This window comes from Oncorhynchus keta, chromosome 15, assembly GCF_023373465.1.
Source record: "Oncorhynchus keta strain PuntledgeMale-10-30-2019 chromosome 15, Oket_V2, whole genome shotgun sequence".
Taxonomy (NCBI): Eukaryota; Metazoa; Chordata; class Actinopteri; order Salmoniformes; family Salmonidae; genus Oncorhynchus; species Oncorhynchus keta.
This window is the reverse complement of record NC_068435.1, coordinates 18,545,887-18,572,368: the sequence shown is the minus strand read 5'-3', so window position 1 is coordinate 18,572,368 and position 26,482 is coordinate 18,545,887. Positions and strand designations below refer to the sequence as shown.

Here is a 26,482-nt window from a genome sequence, read left to right as displayed (position 1 = left end):
AGTCATTAATACCCATGAAATATGCCATCGTGCATATATCAGTTAATGAATATCTTAATTTTACATAAAGTATGATCACTTATCTGAGAAGCAACAAAACATTTCTGGAATATGTGTTTATCTGAGTGTCGCCTGAACACAAAGTTTTTTTGCAGCTTTGAAATTGGGCACTATTGGGAATTTACACATAATTTTTCAATAGCTTAATCTGATTGGTTTAGAATATAAACTGTTATGAATATAACAACCAGATGAATTGGTTGAGATATTAAACAACAGAAAATGTTTCTTTTTTTCTTTGAATCCAAAGATGGAAGTGGGCTTAGCTACGCTTACCCAATTTATTTATCTTGTTATTCCTCTTTTTTTCTCTCAGCATTGTTGGGAAGGGCCCATAAGGAAGCATTTCACTGTTAGTCTACACCTGTTGTTCACAAGCTTGTGTCAAATACATTTGATTTGATTTGGACTGTGGACTAGTAGGAAAACGTTTTAGGTCAATTATAGGTTGCATGACTGCCCCTCCAGGATTCAGCGACCGTGGACACACAACCGCATCAAATCCCAGTCTGTTTACATACTGTAAAATATGAATAAGACATGCATGTGTTAAAAATGTGTTAAACATCTAATGGATCTGACTTTTTGAGGTTCCTTTGAATTATACATTTCAGTTTGAATGTGAGGTATTGTTGAAAACAATCATGTAAACAATTAATTTTCACAAACTAATTCTGCATTGTTGGTGGTCCTGATCAAACATACCATGTTTGTATCCCAACCCAGATACACCAATTCCACTAGGGAATTACCAATCAAGCCATATCCTATCACCCACTGACATTCAAACAAGGCTGTCACATTCTCCTAACAGCCACTAAATAACAGCCACCTTATCTTTCAGTGGGTTTACAGATGGCATCTCCGACAGTGGCAATTGATTGTGTATCATCTAGTCATTTCAGAATGATCAGGCTATTTCCTAACAAACTGCATCTAACGACCTGTAATTCTGATGCACCTTCCTGTAGGATTCCAGAACATTATGGAAATTCTTTGGAATCCTTGGAAATTTGCGGGAATCCTGTTTCTGAGAAAGTATTTAGTCTCGGTAGTCTAGTCTGAAACCACATTGTATTGTTTCTTTATTTAACCTGATTGTGATATAGTCTGATAAAAACAGCGGGACATGAGCTTACATTCACCCACCAGTCATTAGATTTAAAGCCATTTATGATTTTACATAAAACATAATCATATCCCACTGGGCACACACTGGTTGAATCAACATTGTTTCCACATCGTTTAAATTAAATGACATTGAACCAACGTGGTATAGATGTTTAATTGACGTCTGCGCCCAGTGGGATACCAGCAGGCATAATGGAATTGCAACATCTGCATCCATCCTAAGTCTAGAAACAAACAACTTTCATATTATATAATAAGTATTCAAATGTATATCTAATCTATATACTGTATTTAATCATATATATATATATATATATATATATATATATATATATATATTTAAATCACATGGATTATCTCAACCATATAATGAGACCATCTAATATCATGGTAGCCTTAGCCATGCAGTTGTTATTGAGTGCTTCTCTCTCCATGTATTCCTTGCTGGGTAAAAGTGTGTCACGGTAACCATGGTTTTGTGAAATGCCCAAACGCAGCGACATCACATTAATCTTGTTTTTTTCCCTCTGGCGACAGAAACACTTACAATGGGAAACGACATGATACATGCGGCTGCCATCTCCACAGCTTCACCCTGCAACAGCATTGGAGCCAAATGGCTTTTGATGAATTCGATAGTTAATTCCCCTCCCAGCCATGTTTACAGTAACAGTTCAATACTTCACTCCATCAGGAAAGTTTCACACCATATTGGATCTGATAAACTGATTTAAATACCCACTGAGTGACATGGCATTGGTAGTGCTGAAGCCCACAAACCTGTCTGTCTGCCTGCCAGTCTGTCTGTCTGTACGCCCATTATTATTCCTTCCGTCTGTTTGCCTGTCTGTCTGCATTGTTTTTGATGTGTCTTCATGACTTCTCCTCAGACTATTTTTCGTAACAACACAGACATGACGTGGTGTTGAGTGAAATATCTGCTTAGGCTTTTGCATAGTAATAGAAGATCTATAGCACTCATCTGTTGAAGTAATTTTGCATTTTTGAGGTTAACCTTTTTGCTTCAGAATGGAGTTGTTGACGAGCAGCCGTTCACGAAACGAGCAGAAGTACAATATGTAATGCCTTTTTACTGAAAGTGAATGATACCATCAATTGATAAGATGACCAGATATGATTATCATACAAATCGGAACAAAAAACCTTCATTTTACAATGCAGAGGCAACGGCCTACATGTCAATTATTTTGCAAAATGGCTATGACTACTAAACAGCAAACACACATCTAAAAGGTTATGATACTTATGCAGACACACTGACAAAATACACAACCAGGACATACAAGAAGAAACCGTTGAATGATCATAACGATAACACTCAGATAAGGTATTGACCTCATACCAGATAGTAGCCCTAACTTCCTGCAGAATAAGGTCCTCCCCACTCTTCATAGCATTCCTGTGTTATCAGACTGGTGGTGCTTGGGCCTCTGTGGATCTGCCTGTCCCTGGACAAGCCCTGATCCTGGTGATACTGGCCAGGGAACAAGCTCGACTGTGAAGGGGAGAAGATTATAAAAGACTATAAGTTTGGGGAAGATTACATTAACAACTCATAGGAATCCAAGGCAGGCTGACTACACCCACACTGGCCCCCCCAAGCCAGTAGTGCATGACTCAGGGAAGAGTTGATCTAGATTAAAATAATGTTGTTTGACAGTACTCTTCTTTTTGGAATATATTTCTTTATGAAATACTCTCTGGTATTATTGTCTGACTTCTGGGAAAATTCAATTCCAGAAATTCTGCTTGGAGGATTCTGTATTTCCTTCTTATTCTCTCCTGATTCCAGGAATCGTTCAAATGGGATTTCAGGAAAACAAAGGAATTTATAGAAAACCCTTGTCTGACAATATTTTGTTATGTAAAGTAAAGTTATCTGGCAGTAATATATGCCATTTAGCAGACGGTTTTATCCAAAGCAACTTACAGTCATGTGTGCATACATTCTACGTATGGGTGGTCCTGGGAATCGAACCCACTACCCTGGCGTTACAAGCGCCATGCTCTACCAACTGAGCTACAGAAGGACCATGTACTCCTCATTCTGGAATTGTCTGACTAAACCATTACCTCTTGAAAGGGGTTTTATCTGTTAATCTCCCCAGAAGACAAGCTATCGACCTACAACTCCTACAACAGTTTTGTCATCCATTCTCTTCAACTGGCACTGATTGTCTGTACTGTACCATGCTCTTCTCCTTGGTGGAAAGTGCTGTGGAAGTCTTGGGTAAGGCAGAAATCTTGCCTTGCTCAGAGTCAGGGTCTCACCACTCATCATCCCTAATGATCTCCATATGGGCTGACTGCAGCTCAATGCCAGTGTACTCACTTCCTGTTCTGACTAACTATAGGGAGTCACACCAGTGGAAAATCCTGAACTCCTGGTATAGAAGAAACTAATACAGGGAGTTATTTCTGACCCTGTGACTTGACAAAGAGGAACTCCATGCCTTAAAGTCTATCACTAGCTTGGATTCAGTTTGAAGAACAGGTCCCAGTATACTGTAAGGCCAGGGTAAAGAATGATAATCCATGGACACTGTGACTTCAGATAAGACTCATGGTATAATTAGAGCAACACAACTTCAGCGACAAATAAAATACAATGAGAAATCATATGAGCAGAGAGCTGGCATCTGGCTTGGCACCAAACTCTAAACTGAACAACTATCCCAGAAACCTCTGCTCTTTATACCCAGAGCAACAGCATCCAGTATTAAAATAAAGATCATCCAATTACCGCCCCACATCACCCTCTGTCTCTCATAGAAGCATATTTCTACTTACCTTTTACCACAGTGCAAACATAAAAAACATACATTATGGAAGGGCAAGATAAATATCATGCGCTGAATAAAGGAGTGAAAAGGCCTGGAGTGTCACTGAAGCAAACCTTTACTGAGGTGGCTCATGCAATTTTCAGCCACAATACTGTTTTGATGTCAATCTTTCACAATTCAATACACTCTGTCTAGTCTCTCTCTGCCCAGAACGTCGTCTGGATGTCCTCTCTGACCCCTCTTTATAAACCCATCATCTCTGCTGAGCTGAGGGAGAAGGCACAGTTCCTTAGCTCGCTTGTAGTATTAAATAACTGCAGAGGGAAGCAGTGTGTCTATTGATGTTGGCCACGCAGCTTAGCACACCCCAACCATCCTTTTCCTTTGTTACTGTGATTCTAACCTTTAATCCAATATATGACCTTTCTCCTTGTTGTTTAAGTGATTTTAAACAGACTGAAAGACATACTTACCTTGTTAAAAGAACAAAAACCCTGTAAGAGGTTAATATAATGGTATTCAGACCTAAACAAACAGATTTTGACTATAATTTTTTCATTCCAAATGAGATTAACATGGTAGAATTTAGATTACATAGATAAGTCTTGTATATCGCTGTAAGTCTCTCTCTCTCTCTCTCTCTCTCTCTCTCTCTCTCTCTCTCTCTCTCTCTCTCTCTCTCTCTCTCTCTCTCTCTCTCTCTCTCTCTCTCTCTCTCTCTCTCTCTCTCTCTCTCTCTCTCTCTCTCTCTCTCTCTCCCTCTCTGTGCTGGTTCAGCAGACGCTTCTTTCCTGAATGAGCACTTCCTCGTCTGGGCTCTGTGATCAGTGGGGCGGCTGTTAAGAGGAATGTGGAATGGAGGAGAGCATCAGCACAATGATCCCCCTCTCCCTCTCTTTACCTTTCACTCTTTCTCGTTCGTGCTCCCTTTCACTCTCCCTCCTCTCGCTCCTTCCCGTCTCCTTTTCACCTCTATCGCTCTATATAATATCCTTGGCCCTCCTTTTCCTTCTTGTTCCCTCTCCTCTCTTGCATGGTCAGGACACTGGGAATATGAACATGGATTTGAACTACTTTAACTACCTGGTATTCCTGTATGCTGCGCTTACCATACGATACCACTATTCACCAACATCATACATGTATCTCTGTGTTGTGTATTTGTACTCTCTTACAATGAAGTAAGTGTTGGCAGCTTCCTCTAAAAACAACATCCATGCAGGAATATGAGGAAACACCTCAGATATTCTCCTCCAGTTTCAAGCATTAACCAAGGTTATGAAAAAGTGCTCCAGACTTACAAATCATTAGTTACCTTAGAGAACATCTCTACTATATGAATACCAGACAGAGCTCAGCCCCGGCCCTGATTGGCAGATCTGGGAGTCTCTGTGAGTGGGGTCCATTTGGGTCATGGCTACAGTTTTTGTCAAATGAACATTGAAAGTTAAAAAAAAAAAAAAAAATCCTAACCTTAACCTAATTCTCCTAACCTGCTACGTTAATTCTCATAACCTGCTGTGTAAGTTCTCCTAACCTGCTACGAAAAGTCAAATCTGACTGATGTTAATTTGACAAAAGCTGGATCCCTTCTAGCCATGACCGTCTGTACCATTGTCTTGCCAGTTCTCTGGGAGCAGAGAGTGTGGGAACATGACCTACATTATACTGGAGATTGGTTGCAGATGCAGCCTCGGTGCTGTTGTAGCAGGGAGCTGCTATTGAATCAGCAAAAACCCAGGCTTCCTCTGAGGTTTGCCCCCAAGCATGAGATTTCTCTCTCGGAGGAGGTCTGGAAGTTTCCTTACATGTCCTCTATCTTACTATGAGGAGAGAGACACACAGAGAGAGAGAAGGAGAGAGGGAGACAGAGAGATGAAAAGGAGAGACACGGAGAGAGAGGGAGACAGAGAGATGAAAAGGAGAGACACAGAGAGAGAGGGAGGAAGACGGAGAGATGAAAAAGAGAGAGACACACAAAGAGAGAGAGAGAGAGAGAGAGAGAGAGAGAGAGAGAGAGAGAGAGAGAGAGAGAGAGAGAGAGAGAGAGAGAGAGAGAGAGAGAGAGAGAGAGAGAGAGAGAGAGAGAGAGAGAGAGAGAGAGAGAGAGAGAGAGATGAAAAGGAGACAGAGAGAGAGAGAGAGAGAGAGAGAAAGAGAGAGAAAGAGATATTGAGCTTCCGTCATAAGATACATTTCACTGCGGTGCATAAAGTAGAAAGTGCTTTCTTGCATGAAATGCCATCACACTGATATCTGTGTAAGACACAAGACACTTGTAATTTCATCCATGTGATATGAGTTCATTCATTAAAACATAATCAGCCATTCTCAGGTTATGGGAATTTGTGGACATCTCTCATCAGGTAGCTTATTTTGATCAGTTGGTTTTTGTTAAGGCTACCACTTCTTCCAACCAACATAACATGTGGTCATAACACTTGTGTAAAAGTCTGCACAGTTTTTACAACAACATGAACAGTTTATTGTAGAGGTGACCGTGGTGACGGTGACATAATTTGTCATGTGCTACTTTCCAAGTTTTCTCGAGTATAACTACCCTCTGTTTGCAAAATGCATGACTCATATAACCAGTATCACCTTCTTTCCCAAGCACTCCCTTTTCCACAAGGTTTGCCGTTGAGTTCAATTCTCCGCTGGCAAAATGAACCACGGGCCGTTTTCCATGGAAAAGGATTTACCAGATTGGGAATGGGGCCCAGAATGTACCCCACACTGTCGTTACTGTACTGTATCACGGCTATTGACAGCTAATGATGATGCTGCTGTGACGGCTGTCTAATAGCTCCTTTAACCACACTCGTTTCAGGGATTTTAAACACATTCAGACTGCATTGATTAACTGCTTTGCCAGGGAAAACATGCCACAATGATGCTCACCAACGAGCAAGGATTCCTATGCTGCTCTACGACTTGTATAGCCAACCACAGCCCCTAAGGTCCTCTGCCAATGGCCATATCTGAAATTGGTCAATGACCCTGATAATAGCCTGTGTGATTAATCTATACATAATGTCACTGCCAAGTGAATTACATGATTATATGGTTATTAACATGGTTTATAGAATAACATGGTTGAGTGAGGTTTACCTGAACACTAAAGGATTACATTTCTTCCCAACATCTCACGTAAGGAGGAGACCATTCAAAACATACAGTAAACCCCACACACCTGGATGAAGTAATGTCACCTAATAACATTTCCAGATGTTTGTCAAATTGGATAGACTTTCCTAACTAACTAAGATTAATGGGCCTTTAAAGGGTTTCTGGGTTTCTGGTTTCTGGTGTTAAAAATGTGATATATATATCACTGCATTCCAGAACAATTTGGTCTCCATATCAGCATTCAATGAACCAACAACGTGCTTTGGGCCAATCGACATGGGAAAACACACTCAACCATGTTAAACCCATTGTAAACCCAATCCCTCCAGAACTTTCATTACACACACTTGGCCACTATTCCCAGTGATTAGTAATTGTATAAGTGTTTGGTTTACCATTGTTCTGTCAATTATTGTTCCCATGTGCGTTGGTGCAGCTGTTATGCTGCGTGTCTTATATATTGGGTATTATTGGGTATCGTCCCGTGTCGTTCAACAAGGTTTACCCTCGCTCTTTTGTTTGGGTACAGCCCAGTGTTTTTGTATATGTGTTTGTTTTGAGTGTATTAAAAACCCCTATTGTGTATTCCTGCGCCTGTCTCCAAATCCTTTATACCAGCGTGACACCCACTCAACCGTGCTAAACGCATTCAGCTGTGTTAGTCTACTTTCAACCCCTGATCTGTTTCACCTGTCTTTGTGATTGTCTCCACCCACCTCCAGGTGTCTCCTGTTTTCCCCATTAGTCCCTGGTGTATTTATCCCTGTGTTTCCTGTCTCTGTGCCAGTTCATCTTGTTTTGCCAAGTCAAAACAAGACGCCATATTTGCCTGCCTGACCGCTGCCTGTCCTGACCTCGAGCCTGCCTATCGCCTGGTACTGTTTGGACTCTGACCTGGTCTATGAACTCTCGCCAGTCCCCGACCTGCCTTTTGCCTACCCCTTTTGGTATAATAAATATAAATCAACCATCTGCTTCCTGTGTCTGCATTTGGGTCTCGCCTTGTGCCCTTTTACACCCCTCGGCTCTGACGTTTAGAATAGATTCATTATGATATCAATAGGGTCATTGACCAACTTCAATTATTTCAAATAATTATTTGTTGTATAATCCTCATTGGAGTATCATTGGAAGCGGATCATCTTCATTTGAACAGGTCAATTATCCTCAAGTGTAATTTGTCTCCCCATAACATCATGTTACAGCTTTCTAAATCATGTGACAAATGTTTTTGTTTTCTTGATCGACAAATAGTTTGGCCATTTTTGTGTGTATGTCTGTCATTACAAGAAGTCAGGTGTTCCGGCCTGGTTTTGTCATGGCTAAGTAACAGCATATAGGGTTTGCCCGAAACGGAGCCCTCAGAAGCAGGCGAGCTCAGTGGGAAACAGCCCTCCCTTTCAGCCCAGCGCGTGTACTTAATGAATTTCGACACGTTCCCCATTCCTTTCTATCTCCCCTACCAAAATGAATAGAAGCAGGGCTCTACACTGAAAGGCTACGAGGCGAAATCTAAATGAAAGGAGATATTGTGTTGACACTATGGGACTTCCAAAAAAAAACGTTTTAAAAAACTATGGGACTTCCTGTCTGTATATTGTCTGCTTTCACAATATCCAATAACAGTGGGTCATGTTACAAGATAAGGGATCTAGAGAGCTGCTACACTATGTCTGTTGTTTGAATAACAGGAATTTTATCAACTGTGATCTCTCTTTAGGCTCTGGGAGGAACATGATTTCTAAGCCCATGTGAGAGCCATACTATGTGATCATGACACCAAAACCACAAGCACGACGAGATCACACGATCAGAGTCCAAGACCACAACACCAATTCCTGCCACAACTAGTTTATAGCTTCAATTAGGCATTTCACTACATCTAATTCCTCTCAGTTTATGCAACATTTTCACAGAAGACCCTCTGTGATTTGTCTAAAAGAGATGAAAGCACTGGCCTTTTTCGAAATAACCTGCTGTCTAATTATGGCTGTAGACAGACAATAAGATGCCTCACTTGGCCAATTAGAGATAACAAACATTAAATCAAATATGTTGGGCTGTAACAGCATTAATCTCTCTCTCTCCATCCCTTTCTCTCTCTCTCTTCCATATATCCCTTTTTCCAACTCTCCCTCTTAATCTTTCATCCTTCCCTTTCTCTCCATCTCACTGTCCATCCCTCCCTTTCACGATCTATCTCTTTCTCATCTCTCTCTCTCTAATCACTGCACAGTCGTGGGCCAGGCATGGCAGCGTGCCATCAGGATTGATTTGAAGACCCTCCTCCTGAAAAGAGGACAATGAGGCCGAGGAGGTGGGTGCGCAGGGGCTCGCTTCTGATTAAATTCCACACAATCTTTTCCTCAGAGGGTTCCAACCCCTCAACACATACCCCTCCGCCCCCTCTGTATCCCACACAGCAGCTGGTCACAATGATTATAATAACACCCTGTACCTAGGTCAGAACTGGTAATGCCAGCAGCCACATGTGAGGGAGGTGATATAGTAGTGTTAGCATAGCAGGGGGTGATCTGATCTCACTGTCTGGTCTCTGAGGTGTTGTTTTATCTAATGGATGTGATGATATCAGACACACTGTCGATGCTTGACTGAAGGCCCTTTGACAGACGATTTATGATCTCTTCATTATTTATTTATGATTTATTTGAGTAGGGACCCTTGACATTACTGTGCTGTATGTCTGAGAGAAGCAGTTATTGTCCATTTTTTATTTAACCTTTATTTTGGCAAGTCAGTTAAGAACAACTTCTTATTTTACAATGACGGCCTCGCCCGGCCAAACCCTCCCCTAATAACCAGGATGACGCTGGACCAATTGTGTGTAACCCTATCGGACTCCCAATCACAGCCGGTTGTGATACAGCCCGGGATCGAACCAGGGTCTATAGTGACACCTCTAGCACTGAGATGCAGTGCCTTAGACCGCTGCGCCACTCGGGTCAATGCCCTGCTCTCTTGCTGTGTTCCATGGGAGAATCAGAGTTTTGTGCTGCCACCTTAAATTTTCTGACTTCTGTTCCATGCGCCACTAAATCATCAGAAGTGGTTGTCCTACTTCCTGTTGTTCTATTGTTCCCATTTCTCCAGATAGACATCAAATCTCCAATAACACCCTGTTGCCCATAGTGTATTGCAGAGCTCTAATGTGGCTCCGGTCAAAAGTAGTGCATTATAAGATACAGGATAGGTTGGGAAATGAGATGCATAATGAGCGAATGGTATCTGAAACCCTTCCCCATTATATTAGATATTCAATACCAAATGCCTCAATGTCTGTCCTGAGATGTCTTTTGCCTGAGAAGCATCTAAGGATATCCTCGAGACTCAGTGAGTCTGAATATCTAGTAAGATGCTTCATGGATTGCAGTACAAGCATTGTTTTATTGATTTAATTTTTCTTCATTCTGACAATCTCCCAACAGATTGTCTCTCATGCAGTCATGGAAACCCCTGGAGTGTCTGTGCCAATGGTGCCAATATCCATCCCCGTCAGCTCAGAGGGAGCTGATGGCATTGTAGGACAAGCCTGGCAATGGTAGGGTTCCAGCAGGCCTGGCATGGGACACACAAGGGAGGGCATCCTAAATTGTTATTTGTGTGACAGTGGAACAGAGTTTAGCGCCATGTGTTTCTGAAGGTCCTTTTGGTGAGAGGGGGAATGAAGGAGCTGTAATCCTGTGGTGAGAGGGGGAATGAAGGAGCTGTAATCCTTTGGTGAGAGGGGAATGAAGGAGCCGTAATCCTGTGGTGAGAGGGGGAATGAAGGAGCCGTAATCCTGTGGTGAGAGGGGGAATGAAGGAGCCGTAATCCTGTGGTGAGAGGGGGAATGAAGGAGCTGTAATCCTTTGGTGAGAAGGGGAATGAAGGAGCCGTAATCCTGTGGTGAGAGGGGGAATGAAGGAGCTGTAATCCTTTGGTGAGAGGGGGAATGAAGGAGCCGTAATCCTGTGGTGAGAGGGGGAATGAAGGAGCTGTAATCCTGTGGTGAGAGGGGGAATGAAGGAGCCGTAATCCTGTGGTGAGAGGGGGAATGAAGGAGCTGTAATCCTGTGGTGAGAGGGGGAATGAAGGAGCTGTAATCCTGTGGTGAGAGGGGGAATGAAGGAGCTGTAATCCTGTGGTGAGAGGGGGAATGAAGGAGCTGTAATCCTTTGGTGAGAGGGGAATGAAGGAGCCGTAATCCTGTGGTGAGAGGGGGAATGAAGGAGCCGTAATCCTGTGGTGAGAGGGGGAATGAAGGAGCTGTAATCCTGTGGTGAGAGGGGGAATGAAGGAGCTGTAATCCTTTGGTGAGAGGGGGAATGAAGGAGCCGTAATCCTGTGGTGAGAGGGGGAATGAAGGAGCTGTAATCCTTTGGTGAGAGGGGGAATGAAGGAGCTGTAATCCTGTGGTGAGAGGGGGAATGAAGGAGCTGTAATCCTGTGGTGAGAGGGGGAATGAAGGAGCCATAATCCTGTGGTGAGAGGGGAATGAAGGAGCTGTAATCCTGTGGTGAGAGGGGAATGAAGGAGCTGTAATCCTGTGGTGAGAGGGGAATGAAGGAGCTGTAATCCTGTGGTGAGAGGGGGAATGAAGGAGCTGTAATCCTGTGGTGAGAGGGGGAATGAAGGAGCTGTAATCCTGTGGTGAGAGGGGGAATGAAGGAGCTGTAATCCTGTGGTGAGAGGGGGAATGAAGGAGCTGTAATCCTGTGGTGAGATGGGGAATGAAGGAGCTGTAATCCTGTGGTGAGAGGGGGAATGAAGGAACCATAATCCTGTTGCATCTCCATAAATCCTGCAGCAATTAACATTAATGAGGCTGGTGAAAAGGCAGATGGGATGTTTACTGAGGGCTCTGAGACAAAAGAGGGTCATTTGTACCAATCTGTGACTGTTCTGTCTAAACTACGAGGAAACCAGAATCTTAAGAGTTCGCAAGTGTCTGCTTGTATTCACAGTGACATAATTTGAGGATTTTACTTTTCAAGGATAGTGTTGGTTTATTTCTGACTGTGTAAGCAAGCATGGGTTGATGGTGAGTATGGATGTGGTAGAGACTGGGAACAGCACAGCTGTGTGTGTGTGTATTCAAGTGTCTGTGTGTTTGTGTGGGTGTGCATTCAAGTGTGTGTGTGTGTGTGTGTGTGTGTGTGTGTGTGTGTGTGTGTGTGTGTGTGTGAGAGAGAGAGAGAGAGAGAGAGAGAGAGAGAGAGAGAGAGAGAGAGAGAGAGAGAGAGAGAGAGAGAGAGAGAGAGAGAGAGAGAGTCTGTGTGTGTTTTGGAGGTATTCCCTGTCTGTGTAGCCTACTTATAAGTGACCACTTCCATTCTTGCATAAAGAACAAAAAGAACTTTGAGGCACATGATCATATGTGCTTTTGTTAAAAAGTCACAAGGCGCATCTTTCATTTCAAGGCACAGATTGGATCATGCTCCCTAATTATTTAATTAGGCTGATTAAAGTGATATGAGATGGACAAAATGAATATTAATATATAAACGAATGTCTATGCCAATGCCTGAAGATCACCGGGTTATGGTTAGGGAAATGGTTATCATTAAATGATGTCACAGAAATATATCAAAACTGGAACATTTGCTCTGTTATTGCTTTGATGAAAGTGTATACCAGCCAGCATGATCCGTCTTCATAAAAAGGACGCATCTCCTTTAAGAGAAAATGGGGCGCAACATCTACAATGGTAGGGGTGCACAATCGACTGAGAATGAAAAATAGCATCATATCTCTAGCACCAATTATTTATCGTTAACAATTCATCAACAGTTATGTTATAATAATCAATCAATGTGAACTTAAATCATTATACGAAGATTCATATGCAAGAACATTTGGAATATGTCCCTTGTCACCCCTTTCCCTGGCGCCGTCATTGTATGGATACGGACTGTACAGTGCGCTGCAGATTGCGTTGAATTAGCTGTTTGGTGTTGCCCTACAGTTTGGAGGCCATCCCCACACGTTCCGTATAACGGAACGATATTGCAGTATCCTTTGTTTTCCTTCGCTGGGTATCAAGGTAAGGAATTGACCTACTGTTTACCATATGCTTGTCTAGTAGCCGATATATCATGCACAGACTGGCGTTGCCATGCATTCTTGACTTTTTTCGTCCGTTTCCCTCAATTCTTCATCACCGTAGGCTGAATGGATTGTTTGAATGATGTCAACTAGCTAGCTAGTTATTAAACACAAAATATGGAATAAAGTCAAGTCTGAGTAAAGTAAATTTCAGAATAAATTCGTGAACATGTGCGACGTCGTGTTTCAACCGGCATGCAAGCACCAGGCAACGTTCGTGCGTACTCACTCCACTGTTGTTTTTTTGGGCTCACAATGCTCCATACAGGTTGTTGGTGGCTGTAATTTAGTAGCTACACTAGTTCTACAACGTTGCGTCATTACACCAGCCTGAAGCAGCAGGTCACAACGAAACGATGCAACTAAACCTCAATGCTGCTCTCTTTTTTTTGCGGTTTTAACATTCTGTCATTATGATGTTTTGGGTGGCTCGAGCGCTGGGGGATTGCGTAGTCAGCATGGTTATTGTATGATTGTATGGGGTTATGAGATGTGACATAATTCGAGTAATTGCCCGCTAACAAGCAGGGAAACTTGGACTCGCCAGTCCACCGAGAACATGGCATACAGGACAATGTTATGGTTCTTCTGAGATATTGTGGTGTTTTTCTGTTTTGACTGACATTTTTAGGCTGAGACACTGTCTTTATTACATTAGTGGACATTAAGTGCAAGTGTATTGCATTGATTATATATTAGCATTAGGTCTGTTAGCATCGAGTGCCAATAGTTTAAAGCGGCAATCAGAAGTTGAAACATTAACTAAGTGGATTCACCCCCCCCTGTTTCTGGTAAAAAGCTGAAGGATGGTGCTGGAGAATTGTAACAACTCTCAAATTCATAGACAGAGCTATGGCTGCAAGTACTGACCGTCCATGATATCAACATTATAATTTTAACCATGTTTTGAGGCTCCTATATAGTGTTTGTTAACATTTACTTTGTTTACAAACATTGGATTGAAACAAGCTTATATTTTGGGTCTGATGGGGTACAACAGTTAAACTAAGTTGAACTAACTGGCTGAATCATTTGATCTACAGTGCCTGGTACACAGCTGCACACAACAGGTTTAGTGTCAAAAGCTAAATATTGGGATTAGAGTGTGTGTGTTCGTTGGTAGGCTGGCGTGGAAAATGCATTTGGGTATTTTATATCAGTGTGAACAGATTCTCAGGAGAATACGAGGGAAAAGCATTAGGCTTGGATGAATTTAGCAGAAACACTTTATTTGAATGTTCCGTCATACTGCCTGCATAAGTCATAAACATGACTTAGTTTAACATAATGTTTCCTATTGACAGTATGTTAAGCATGATATGCTTATATCAGGTTTATGACAGAGACCAACAGTGGGGTCATAAAGTAATGTCATGCCCCAAGTCCCTTTTATTACACATCAAATGTGTGCATTAAAAGTTAAGCTACCATTTAAAAAAAATATGCATTTGGCCCTGGCCTAAATCATTTTAAAGGGATACTGCGAGATTCTGTAAATGATCTCTACAGGTATGCTAGCGTAATGCTACTGTACTTGTAGACTTCCAGTCACTGCGCTACTGCTAGTTAGCTTTGGCTCGCAAAACTAACTTCCGTCGCACTGCCCGCAGAGACATTAAAATGGTATCCACGAGTTCTTCTGACTGTAGAAAAACAGCTTACTTGCCAGAATCTCACAGTATCCCATTAAAGCTTGACACTGTTGTGATGCATATTGCATAACAGCAGTAGCCAAACATTTTAGGCAAAAAACCTGACTGTGTGCGTCATAGGTTGCCGACTTGAAACAACACATAATGACACCGTTGACACATTCTGTCCCTGCTGTGTAATTGGACAATTTGAATTCCCCTCTTGATCACATGAATATTAAACACTAAACCGGCCCATTTGCTCACCAATAAACTCATCCCTTATCTGGCGTGGCCATGCACACCTGGGCTGGTACAGCCAAGACAACAGCAGCTGTTGATTCTAGTGTTCATCACTAAAACGTTTTATTTGTGAGGAATGCTGAACCTTCATGAATTCGAGAGACTGACATGTCTAACAAATGGGTCTCACAGTCAATGCCAGGTCAGTGTGATACATTTTATTAATTTCACTATTCCCAGTTATCTGGAGTATTAGGCTGTGCTATTATACACTACATGTTTGTTGCCCCTTGCAAAGGGATATCATTTTGGCTAGCCTACACTCTGCTATGGCAAGCAGCAAGGGATAATGTCAAGAGGAACACAGAAAGGCAGTAAATGCTAACTCTAAATTGTATTACCTTCACTAGGGAGTCATTAGCTTCACTCCTGAAAGTGTTGTGACTGCTGCTTGTACTGAATGTCCATAGTGCTGCTGCCTCTCTATGCCATAAACATGAACCAAAAGTACCCCCTTAACATCTGTTGGGTTTAGATTAAAACAAAACATGAAGATGATAAGCTAGCCTACACATTTTCTTGCACAGGGAAAACCAGTAAGTCACTTGAAAATATCACTTGTATGAAAATGTAGGCATGTTCCTAAAAACATTGAGGACATACAGGGCCTTCAGAAACTATTCATACCCCGTGGACTTATTCTACATTTTGTTGTTACCGCCTGAATTCAGAATGGATGAAATATATTTTTTTCTCTCACATGTCTACTCACAATACCCCTAATGATAGTGAAAACATGTTTTTAGAAATGTTAGCACATTTATTGAAAACGAAATATAGATATCGAATTTACATAAGTATTCACACCCATGAGTCAGTACCTTGTAGAAGCACCTTTGGCAGCGATTACAGAGTCTTTCTGGGTAAGTTTCTAAGAGCTTTCCACACCTGGGTTGTGGAACATTTGCCTATTATTATTTTCAAAGTTTTTCAAGCTCTGTCAAATTGGTTGTTGATCATTGCTGGACAACCATTTTCAGGTCAGGCCATAGGTTTTCAAGTAGATTTAATTCAAAACTGTAACTCAGCCAGTCAGGAACATTCACTGTGTTCTTGGTAAGCAACTAAAGTGTAGATTTGGCCTTGTGTTTGAGGTTATTTTAAGGTGAATTAAGGACGAGTCATGCGTCTTCCGAAACATGACCCGCCAAGCTGCACTTCTTAACACCCACCTGCTTAAGCTGGAAGCCAGCCGCACCAATGTGTTGGAGGAAACCATAAAGGAAAACATAAAGCCCCCCCCCCCCGGGTTTGGACCAATTGTGCGCCACCCTATGGGGCGATTAAACCCCAGGCTGTTGCGATGCAGTGCCTTAGACCTGCTTTTTCTATCCTAAAAAAACTCCCCAGTCCTTAGTGATTACAAACATATCCATAACATGATGCAGCCACCACTATGCTTTCAAATATGGAGTGGTACTCAGTAATGTGTTGTATTGAATTTGCCTCAAATATAACATTTTGTATTTAGGACAAAAAGTGAATTGCTTTGCCACGTTTTCCAGTATTACTTTAGTGCCTTGTTGCAAACAGGATGCATGTTTTGGAATATTTTATTCTGTACAGGCTTCCTGTAGTGACTGGGTGTATTGATAAACCATCCAAAGTGTAATTAATGACTTCACCACGCTCAAAGGGATATTCAATGTCTGCTGTTATTTTTACCCATTTACCAATAAGTGCCTTTTGCAAGGCATTGGAAAACAGCGTTGGTCTTTTTGGTTGGATATGTGTTTTGAAATTCACTGCTTGACTAAGGAACATTACAGATAATTAATTGTGTGTGGGGTACAGAGATGAGGTAGTCATTCAAATATCATGGTAAACACTTATTACAAAGTTATTACACACAGTGACTCCGTGCAACTTATTGTGACTTTTCTTGCAATTTTTTTTACTACTCCTGAACTTATTTAGGCTTAAAGGGGTTAAATACTTATCTTTAGAAGTGAAGCTCTAAGCTGCTGCAAATGCCTGACCTGGAACAATCTGCGAACACATGAGCATCCATATGAGCATCCATACATCATACACTGAGAATCATCAGACTACTAAAGCAGAGAGTATTAGCTGACGTAAAAGACCATCTTACACCTGTGTTTTTCAACCTTTTCTGTGCCAGGGACTAGCAAGCTGTGGTTCTCCGCCTTATAGCTGAGTTTAAAGCTATTAGTTGAGAACTGATGAAATGGTGAGTTGACACTATCTGACAGAGCAGACAAGTTAGCAACATCACATGGACCGGAGCTGGTCAACGGAACAGAGGGTTGAGAAACCTTATCCTACTCCTCCTCTGGTCCTCTGCTGATGTAGAGGTTAACCCAAGCCCTGCAGCCCCCAACATCACTCCCATTCCTCTCATTTGACTTTTGTAACCGTAAAAGCCTTGGTTTCATGCATGTTAACATCAGAAGCCTCCTCCCTAAGTTTTTTTTTTCACGGCTTTAGCACACTCCACCAACCCGGATGTCATAGCCGTGTCTGAATCCTGGCTTAGGAAGGGCACCAAAAATGCTGAAATTTTCATCCCTAACTATAACATTTTCCACCAAGATAGAACTGCCAAAGTGGGCGGAGTTGCAATCTACCGCAGAGATAGCCTGCATTGTTCTGTCATACTATCCAGGTCTGTGCCCAAACAATTTGAGCTTCCACCTTTCCAGAAACAAGTCTCTCACCATTGCCGCTTGTTATAGACCCCCTTCAGCCCCCAGCTGTGCCTTGGACACCATATGTAAATTGATTGCCCCTTATCTATCTTCAGAGTTCATATTGCCAGGTGACCTAAACTGGGACATGCTTAACACCCCGGCCGTCCTGCAATCTAAGCTAGATGCCCTCATTCTCACACAAATTATCAAGGAACCTACCAGGTACAACCCTAAATCCGTAACCATGGGCACGCTCTTAGATACAGTGGGGGAAAAAGTATTTAGTCAGCCACCAATTGTGCAAGTTCTCCCACTTAAAAATATGAGAGGCCTGTAATTTTCATCATAGGTACACTTCAACTATGACAGATAAAATGAGGGGGAAAAATCCAGAAAATCACATTGTAGGATTTTTTAATTAATTTATTTGCAAATTATTGTGGAAAATAAGTATTTGGTCAATAACAAAAGTTTATCTCAATACTTTGTCATATACCCTTTGTTGGCAATGACAGAGGTCAAACGTTTTCTGTAAGTCTTCACAAGGTTTTCACACACTGTTGCTGGTATTTTGGCCCATTCCTCCATGCAGATCTCCTCTAGAGCAGTGATGTTTTGGGGCTGTTGCTGGGCAACACGGACTTTCAACTCCCTCCAAAGATTTTCTATGGGGTTGAGATCTGGAGACTGGCTAGGCCATTCCAGGACCTTGAAATGCTTCTTACGAAACCACTCCTTCGTTGCCTGGGCGGTGTGTTTGGGATCATTGTCATACTGAAAGACCCAGCCACGTTTCATATTCCCTTGCTGATGGAAGGAGGTTTTCACTCAAAATCTCACGATACATGGCCCTATTCATTCTTTCCTTTACATGGATCAGTTGTCCTGGTTCCTTTACAGAAAATCTACAATATTATCTTCTGGGGATGAGTAGCAGGCAGTTGAATTTGGGCATGCTTTTCATCCAAAATTCCAAATACTGCCCCCTTTCCTAGAGAAGTTAAATAAAGGTGAAATAAATAAATAACCATTAGCCAAGGCACGACCCGTTACTTTCCCACTTTCATGGTTAGTGTTCCTCCTTGGAAGAGAGAGGCAGGTATTTTGGGATGCTGATGTTTTACGTCCAACATTCTGTTTTATTGCTTGGCGTCTTGTTGAACAGAAAGATCTTCTACAGCTGTGAGAGAGTGAGTTTCTGCTGTTTTCCAAAAGGCACGACCAGACAGTCAGGTCTTCTATCCCCCTCGTTCTTCTTGTCGGGCGCAGCATGGGGTGCATCGTAATAGTCTAGAAAGGGCTTCCTTTCCCTCTCACTCTCCTCTTCATCTGCACTGATCTGAAAAGAAAGGGTAGATGAATCGTGAAAGGAAGTCCCTGGATACCTGCTGGGAATGCATAGTAGCCATCTAATCCATCTAATAGACTTGCAATGTGGTGGTTTTAGTCATTATAATTTTTTTTATTGCAACACAATCACTTGCCAATCAATAAGGGGTATGCTTTGGCTTTATGAAATAGCAGAGGTAAATCTGCCATGTACATGGTGGTCAATTTAATCTACTTCTGATCTCAGAGGACACAAAGCAACTTATTGTGACTCTTACAAAGGTTAGTTAGGTCATTGAATTACACATCAAACAGCTAGTGATGTGCTATGTTCAGCAGGACCTGTACCACATGTCCTCTCTTCTATAATCTAGGCCGTTCATTTCTCAGCCCCAGGGCATGATGTGGTGGTCAGCGAGACGTCACACATTTTGATTAGGACATTTTAAGGCTGGCTATGTTTGTCTCGAACATTTGAAGTCAAAGAATTGTTGGCACTGGCAGTGACATTAAATATCCATGGTTCCTGAGATAACTATGACTGCATAGCTACTCTACCTGGGGTCCAGCAAACACTGCTAACCAGCAAACACTGCTAACCAACAACCTCAGTTTCTGTACTCAAACAATAGTGCACTCTTGTACATGAGTACGCTACAGTGTCTGAGGCATGTTAGCATGCCGTCTGAGGAGCAATAGAGAGAGACTGGGTCAGTCAGACAGCGTTCACTAGGACAGCTCCACTGATATGATCCTGGAGGGAGCAGAAAAATGGGGAGAGAGGGAGAAAGAGGGCAGAGGAAAGAGGGAGGAAGGGAAAGAGGGGTGTGAGGGGGGGGTTTAAAGTGGAGCAGTGGAGTTTTACTGAGACTGGTTATAAAGCTGGCACTCGGGAGGGAGGAGGAGAGGTAGAGGAGGGGTAGGAGGGAGAGTGAGTAGAGTACAAAGACTTTTGGGAGTGGGCATTTACTGTAGACTGTGGGAGTCTTGAAGGTTGACCATGGACATCTCTAACTGTAGTGTAGAAAATCATTGTACCATCTAAACCGCTGTGAAATATATTTTCCATTACCAAAAATATTGTATTTTCAGCTGTTTGAAGCTGGGGTACAAAACCGAAAATAAGACGCAAAAACTAAACTTTAAAACGGGAAGCATAGAAATAGCGTACATAACTGATCTATTGCTTCTTAAACTTGCTTTCAATGAGAATGACAATCTATAACTCACATATCTATTTTGAATTTTGTCTGGTCACCCAAAAAAGTTACATATTGCAGCTGTAATGCGCTTGAGTTAATTTACTGTTTACATTGTATGATAGTAGCATTTACTGGCTAGGTTGTATTGTGTCACTGTTATAGGCGTTTTTAAAGTGTGGCTGTAGTCTCAGCCAGGCTAGCTATTTTTATGTCTGGGCTGTTTGAGTTGGCTGGGCTAATTCAGAGATTGCTGTGGTGATAACATTGTGGCTCATTAGAATTCTCTGGAAGGTTAGGCTATGTGAAAATGTGGCTGTGCAGTGTCAATTTAGGATTGTGATAATGCGACTTGGTTGTGGTAATGTAGTTTGTCTGCATTTTGCTACAGATATTGTCTCTGTTGTGTCATATCGGAGATTAAAGTGTGGCCATTTTATTTATGGTTATGTGGCTGTCTCATGTTTCAGTTATGTTAGTGTGTACTACTTAGTCACTTTTGTGATTGTCTGGCCATCTAGGCTAGGTTGTGTTATTGTGTTGATGGTTGTGATAGTGTGGCCATCTAGGCTAGGTTGTGTTATTGTGTTGATGGTTGTGATTGATGGTTGTGTTATCTGTTGATGGTTGTGATAGTGTGGCCATCTAGGCTAGGTTGTGTTATTGTGTTGATGGTTTGATAGTGTGGCATCTTTTGTGTTGTGTGTTGATGGTTGTGATTGTCTGGCCATCTAGGCTAGGTTGTGTTATTGTGTTGATGGTTGTGATAGTGTGGCCATCTAGGCTAGGTTGTGTTATTGTGTTGATGGTTGTGATAGTGTGGCCATCTAGGCTAGGTTGTGTTATTGTGTTGATGGTTGTGATAGTGTGGCCATCTAGGCTAGGTTGTGTTATTGTGTTGATGGTTGTGATAGTGTGGCCATCTAGGCTAGGTTGTATTATTGTGTTGATGGTTGTGATAGTGTGGCCATCTAGGCTAGGTTGTGTTATTGTGTTGATGGTTGTGATAGTGTGGCCATCTAGGCTAGATTGTGTTATTGTGTTGATGGTTGTGATAGTGTGGCCCTGGTCTCATATTTCTCAGCTCATGTGAATCCTCTGGAGGCAATTTAGACCCATCTGTCTGATTCCTGACACATCAATGGAGACGCAGCTGTAAAAAAAACAGGGCCCCTTCAGGCCTTTTCCTGACAGAGTGAACACATCTCTGTGTGTGTGTGTGTTTTGCCTCCAGTCAACGGTTGCCCTACCTGCTGCTTGTTTTTTTAATGTCGATTGCATCTGCCTCTGGAGAGACAAGAGAATTAGCTGATCTGATCATGTGGCCTAACACTCACCAGTGTGAGGCCTCCCAGATGGTCTTTTGACTCCCAAAACCCTGATACCTCAACCATTCAACACATAACAGACCAATCAAACACTCCTGAGCCCTGGAAAATAGGCCTACCAATAATTTGCATACTGTACACATTTAGTGTAGAGCCCTGTGCAAGAACTCCTTGGCAGACACTGTGTATTTGCGCTTGATTGCGAGGAGAGCTACTTTCAGCGGCATTCAGGATAGAGGAACCTTTTTTTTCTGGGATGTGGGCCTAGGCCCAATGTGTGTACATCTAAGCTACTTGACTTCCTGCCGTGCTGTTATGTGAGGAGGGTGCACATCACGCCCCTTTGTGCACACTGACTGATTCTCAAAGGGCCGAAGCCTTGACAGTGAATCATCTCGTTTTAGGATTAGATCCAGAGTGACATTTCTGTCCTGCTGGGGTTGTGCTTATGCCTCACCTTTGGTCTGCTTGGCGTTAAGCCTTCCTGGGTCTCAGGCTGTTATGTTGTGGCTTCTAAAGGCCTCTCAGGCAGACCTGTTCATATGCATGTTCAAATGCAAATTTATTGTTTTCACCCTCCAAGAAACAACAAACATTGATAGGCCTGGCCTACATAGGGCTGGGTGATTTTGTTTGACATTCATGGCTATGTATTCATGGCTATGATTTTCAATGCATTCCTTGTCGATCACCAAACATTTCTGTAGAAAATCCAACGATAAAGGCCTGCACTCCATTTTGTTCCATTTTTATTCGTGTTGTGAATTTGGCGGTAGGTGCACTTGATTCATAAGCCCTGCGCAGCAGGTACTCAGTGTTCACATGCTTTATTATTTAATTTGTTACAGAAGATAAACTCTGCCTACCTGGCGGACCGGTGACTAAATCGAGTGCTGCGACTACTGCGCTGGCCAATTGCTGGCCAATCGGATAGCTCAAATCACCACGCCCACAGAACTCTCACGACCCACAGCAAAGTTTGATAGGCTACTAGCCTATGTAAGAGTTAATAACTTTTAAAACCATGACCACATAGAGACCGTCCAAATTATACAGCAAAGAGCTGCTGTTTTTATGAGTGAGTTCATGTTACATTTTTTATTCAGTTGTTCAGTTGTTCATTTTTTATTCAGTTTATTCAGACTGTCAACACTGTTTTTATTCAACACTATTACAAAACATAAAACGCACTTCTCCTTACTTCCACTAGCGCTGCAATGAGTAGCCAAGTGTAGGCCTATCAACGGCCCCGCATTTTAGTATTAGTAGCTTGTCGTGTCTATTGTAATATCGTGGAATATTTAACTTTCTCATATGAACAACATGAATTTGTGCATGAGGCAGATGCAATCCGACTCGAGTTTAGTCATCAGGTGGAAGACTGTTCCCCCTCTCTCTAGTCATCAGGTGGGAGACTGTTTGTCCTCTCTCTAGTCATCAGGTGGGAGACTGTTTGTCCTCTCTCTAGTCATCAGGTGGGAGACCTTTTCCCCCTCTCTCTAGTCATCAGGTGGGAGACCCCCTGTCATCAGGTGGAAGACCTTTTCCCCCTCTCTCTAGTCATCAGGTGGGAGACCTGTTCCCCCTCTCTCTAGTCATCAGGTGGGAGACCTGTTCCCCCTCTCTCTAGTCATCAGGTGGGAGACCTGTTCCCCCTCTCTCTAGTCATCAGGTGGGAGACTGTTTGTCCTCTCTCTAGTCATCAGGTGGAAGACCTGTTCCCCCTCTCTCTAGTCATCAGGTGGAAGACCTTTTCCCCCTCTCTCTAGTCATCAGGTGGGAGACTGTTTCCCCTCTCTCTAGTCATCAGGTGGAAGACCTTTCCCCCTCTCTCTAGTCATCAGGTGGAAGACCTTTTCCCCCCCCTCTCTCTAGTCATCAGGTGGGACCTTTTCCCCTCTCTCTACATCAGGTGTTTGTCCTCTCTCTAGTCATCAGGTGGGGTGGAGACCTTTTCCCCCTCTCTCTAGTCATCAGGTGGAAGACCTTTTCCCCATCAGGTCTCTCTAGTCATCAGGTGGGAGACATCAGGTGGAAGACCTTTGTCCTCTCTCTAGTCAGTCATCAGGTGGGAGACTGTTCCCCCTCTCTCTAGTCATCAGGTGGAAGACCTTTTCCCCCCCTCTCTCTAGTCATCAGGTGGGAGACTGTTCCCCCTCTCTAGTCATCAGGTGGAAGACCTGTTCCCCCTCTCTCTAGTCATCAGGTGGGAGACCTGTTTCCCCAGGTGGGAGACTGTTCTCTCTAGTCATCAGGTGGGAGACTGTTTGTCCTCTCTCTAGTCATCAGGTGGAAGACCTGTTCCCCCTCTCTCTAGTCATCAGGTGGGAGACCTGTTCCCCCTCTCTCATCAGGTAGTCATCAGGTGGGAGACTGTTTGTCCTCTCTCTAGTCATCAGGTGGGAGACTGTTCCCCCTCTCTCTAGTCATCAGGTGGAAGACCTGTTCCCCCTCTCTCTAGTCATCAGGTGGGAGACTGTTCCCCCTCTCTCTAGTCATCAGGTGGGAGACTGTTCCCCCTCTCTCTAGTCATCAGGTGGAAGACCTTTTCCCCCTCTCTCTAGTCATCAGGTGGGAGACTGTTCCCCCTCTCTCTAGTCATCAGGTGGAAGACCTTTTCCCCCTCTCTCTAGTCATCAGGTGGGAGACCTGTTTGTCCTCTCTCTAGTCATCAGGTGGAAGACCTTTTCCCCCTCTCTCTAGTCATCAGGTGGGAGACTGTTCCCCTCTCTCTAGTCATCAGGTGGGAGACCTGTTTGTCCTCTCTCTAGTCATCAGGTGGAAGACCTTTTCCCCCTCTCTCTAGTCATCAGGTGGGAGACCTTTTCCCCCTCTCTCTAGTCATCAGGTGGGAGACCTTTTCCCCCTCTCTCTAGTCATCAGGTGGAAGACCTGTTCCCCCTCTCTCTAGTCATCAGGTGGAAGACCTTTTCCCCCTCTCTCTAGTCATCAGGTGGAAGACCTTTTCCCCCTCTCTCTAGTCATCAGGTGGGAGACTGTTCCCCCTCTCTCTAGTCATCAGGTGGAAGACTGTTCCCCCTCTCTCTAGTCATCAGGTGGAAGACCTTTTCCCCCTCTCATCTGGGAGACTGTTCCCCCTCTCTCTAGTCATCAGGTGGGAGACCTGTTTTCCCCTCTCAGTCAGGTGGACCTGTTCCCCCTCTCTCTAGTCATCAGACCTTTCCCCCTCTCTCTAGTCATCAGGTGGAAGACCTTTTCCCCCTCTCTCTAGTCATCAGGTGGAAGACTTTTCCCCCTCTCTCTAGTCATCAGGTGGGAGACTGTTCCCCCTCTCTCTAGTCATCAGGTGGGAGACTGTTCGTCCTCTCTCTAGTCATCAGGTGGGAGACTGTTCGTCCTCTCTCTAGTCATCAGGTGGGAGACTGTTCGTCCTCTCTCTAGTCATCAGGTGGGAGACTGTTCCCCCTCTCTCTAGTCATCAGGTGGACCTGACCCCCTTCTAGTCATCCCCCCCTCTCTCTAGTCATCAGGTGGAAGACCTTTCTCTAGTCATCAGGTGGGAGACCCCCTCTCTAGTCATCAGGTGGGAGACTGTTCCCCCTCTCTCTAGTCATCAGGTGGGAGACCTTTTCCCCTCTCTCTAGTCATCAGGTGGAAGACCTGTTCCCCCTCTCTCTAGTCATCAGGTGGAAGACCTTTTCCCCCTCTCTCTAGTCATCAGGTGGAAGACCTTTTCCCCCTCTCTCTAGTCATCAGGTGGGAGACTGTTCCCCTCTCTAGTCATCAGGTGGGGAGACTCATCCTCTCTCTAGTCATCAGGTGGGAGACTGTTCCCCTCTCTCTAGTCATCAGGTGGTTCCCCCAGTCATCAGGTGGAGACTGTTCCCCCTCTCTCTAGTCATCAGGTGGGAGACTGTTCGTCTCCTCTCTAGTCATCAGGTTTTCCCCCTCTCTCTAGTCATCAGGTGGAGACCTGTTCCCCTCTCTCTAGTCATCAGGTGGGAGACTGTTCGTCCTCTCTCTAGTCATCAGGTGGGAGACTGTTTCCCCTCTCTCTAGTCATCAGGTGGGAGACTGTTCGTCCTCTCTCTAGTCATCAGGTGGGAGACTGTTCCCCCTCTCTCTAGTCATCAGGTGGGAGACTGTTCGTCCTCTCTCTAGTCATCAGGTAGGAGACCTGTTCCCCCTCTCTCTAGTCATCAGGTAGGAGACCTGTTCCCCCTCTCTCTAGTCATCAGGTGGGAGACCTGTTCCCCCTCTCTCTAGTCATCAGGTGGGAGACTGTTCGTCCTCTCTCTAGTCATCAGGTGGGAGACTGTTCCCTCTCTCTAGTCATCAGGTGGGAGACTGTTCGTCCTCTCTCTAGTCATCAGGTGGGAGACTGTTCGTCCTCTCTCTAGTCATCAGGTGGGAGACTGTTCGTCCTCTCTCTAGTCATCAGGTGGGAGACTGTTCGTCCTCTCTCTAGTCATCAGGTGGGAGACTGTTCGTCCTCTCTCTAGTCATCAGGTGGGAGACTGTTCGTCCTCTCTCTAGTCATCAGGTGGGAGACTGTTCGTCCCCTCTCTCTAGTCATCAGGTGGGAGACTGTTCGTCCTCTCTCTAGTCATCAGGTGGGAGAGACCTGTCATCAGGTGGGAGACCTGTTCTCTCTAGTCATCAGGTGGGAGACCTGTTCGTCCTCTCTCTAGTCATCAGGTGGAAGACCTGTTCTCTCTAGTCATCAGGTGGGAGACTGTTCTCTAGTCATCAGGTGGGAGACCTGTTCGTCCTCTCTCTAGTCATCAGGTGGGAGACCTGTTCCCCTCTCTCTAGTCCCTGTTTGTCCTCTCTCTAGTCATCAGGTGGGA

The 26,482-nt window shown here is 43.7% G+C and overlaps 1 protein-coding gene across 1 annotated transcript in view; it reads left to right on the top strand.

The window, feature by feature from the left end:
- Positions 1 to 12,833: 12,833 nt before the first annotated feature.
- Positions 12,834 to 26,482, top strand: part of LOC118394576 (protein FAM110B-like) — a 59,859-nt gene continuing 46,210 nt past the window's right edge. The window contains exon 1 of the mRNA XM_035787882.2: positions 12,834 to 13,168. The gene's annotated coding sequence lies outside the window, so the exon portion shown is untranslated. The remainder of the gene's footprint in view (positions 13,169 to 26,482) is intronic.